This window comes from Lygodium microphyllum, chromosome 11, assembly GCF_053477565.2.
Source record: "Lygodium microphyllum isolate KBCC chromosome 11, Lygodium_microphyllum_v1.1.10, whole genome shotgun sequence".
Classification (NCBI taxonomy): Eukaryota; Viridiplantae; Streptophyta; class Polypodiopsida; order Schizaeales; family Lygodiaceae; genus Lygodium; species Lygodium microphyllum.
In genome coordinates, this window is record NC_141145.1 from 62,756,322 (window position 1) to 62,758,487 (window position 2,166).

At 39.6% G+C, this 2,166-nt stretch overlaps 1 pseudogene; it reads left to right on the plus strand.

The window, feature by feature from the left end:
- The first annotated feature begins 220 nt into the window (after window positions 1–220).
- On the plus strand, window positions 221–757 carry LOC148028886 (CBL-interacting serine/threonine-protein kinase 23 pseudogene; annotated as a pseudogene).
- Window positions 758–2,166: the final 1,409 nt, after the last annotated feature.

Genomic DNA, 2,166 nt, shown 5'->3' on the forward strand with positions numbered 1-2,166 from the left:
GCAGTCTCAATCATTCAGCAAGACTTATTTCTCATGCTCCCTCAACAGTGATCTTCTTCTTTTGTTGATGATGATGATCCCCATTGCGGGATTCCCCTTCACCATCATCATCAGCCAACTCAAATAACAGAATTGGGTGCTCTCCCCTTTATCTAGCAAAACAGTCTCCAGCACTCATGCCTTCTTCAATTGACCTCATCTTTAGCGAGAGATTTCAACCATGAAGTTGGTGAAGCATTCAAATGTTGTCCAGCTTTTCGAAGTGATGGCCAACAAGACAAATATATATTTTGCGATGGAGTACATTACTAGCGGAGAGATTTTTTTTTAAAAAAAATAACCAACATGGAAAGCTCAAAGAATATGAAGCCAGAAAATACTTCCAACAACTCATCAATGCAGTGGGCTATTGTCATAGCAAGGGAGTTTATCGCAGAGATCTCAAGCCTGAGAATCTTCTTTTGGATTCCAATGGGAACTTGAAAATTTCTGATTTCAATCTAAGTGCCTTTCCACAACAATTTAGGGAAGATGGCCTTCTACATAGGACTTGTGGCATTCCAAATTATGTTGCCCCTAAGGTTATTATAGATTGAGGTTATGATGGTGCAAATGCTAATTCATGGTCATGTGGGTTATAATTTTTTTGTTGATGGTTGGTTACTTGCCTTTCAATGATAAAAATATATTAAACATTGTTGAATGCCTTCGAACTTGTTTCACTAAATCGAGGCCTCAATCTATAAGGAATGTTTGAGAAGAAACCAGAGCCCAAGCAAGAAACTCGATTCACTTCAAAACATCCAGCTCCTAAGTTCATAACAAAGATGGAGGAGACTACAAAGCCTCTTGGATTCAATGTTCAGAAGAGTGATTATAAGATGAAACTGCAAGGAGCAGAGACTAGCAGGAAAGGGCATCTATTGATTGCAACTGAGCTATGAGAAACATATTCAAGACAGAAGTTACACAGCCCAAGCTATAGAATTGGTAATAAATATGATAGAATGACTTGCTGCTGCGAAGACATCATGTTAGACAATCTGCAAGTTGGAAGTAAACCATTGTATGTTGATGTAGCACAACGTAAAGATGAGAGGCGATCAAGGTTGCAGGCTCAGTTTTCTCAGATGATGTGGTCTAGGGCAGGTGCTCCTCCCCCGGTTATTGCCAGTCCCAAGCAAGGTGAAAATGACCATGTGACTGCTTAGAATAAAACTGAAGGTCCCTAGAAAGCTCTGGTAGAAGCCATCTGATCAATGGAGGTGGGAGAGAAAAGATCTAGGGTGGTTTTCCTCCATGGAAGCTTGACAAGAACCTAAGAATGAAGAGAGAGAAGACTGTTCCTAAAAAGTAACCAAGACTTTACCCTATTCTACTCCATTTACCACTGTCTTTAAGGAAAATACCTTCAAAATTGGCCAAAAATGACCCCCGAGCTACTAAATTTGGTCTTCCAGCCTCCAAACTTGGTCCAAGACTCCATTAATGCTCCAAACCTACAGTCCTTGTGGTCCAAAATTCCTTGATAATTGCACTGATGTTCCATGTCATGTTTGTACCTGTGTACCTGTGGCTCTTAAATCTGTGTGACTAAAAAATGATATCTGAATGGAGTGTTGGCCCACTGGATCAAGAACCTATGGCTCTGATACCAATTGTCAAGGAGAGGACTGGGGAGAGAGAAAGAGTAGAGAGAAGACTGTAGAAGAGAGAAGAGAAGACATAGAAGGAGAGTGACGAGGAGAGAAAAAGACTAGAAGAAGAGAGAGAAAGATAGAAAAGAAAGGAAGGAAGCCATGAAAGCTGGAGAGAGGGAGAGAAGATGAAGGAGACTTGTAATTATAATCTGATGGTAAAAAATGTCAAGTTCCTTACATCTTATATACCCACCAATGTAGCAGGTACTTTCCTCCATTATTTTATTCCCGTATTCCCCATCTCTTACACTTTGGGCAAAGCAAGATTCACTTTAATATTATAAATACAAGATGGAAGACATGCCCACTCCATGTATAAGGGGAAATTGCATTCAATATTGTACCACTTAAATTTACTCTACTCTTCTGTAAGTCTATTTTGAGTTTTATGAGTCCTGTTTTCAATTTTTATAAGAAAAGAGTGTAAAGAGAGCTTCTTTGGTTCGCTATGTGCAAGTCTCATATC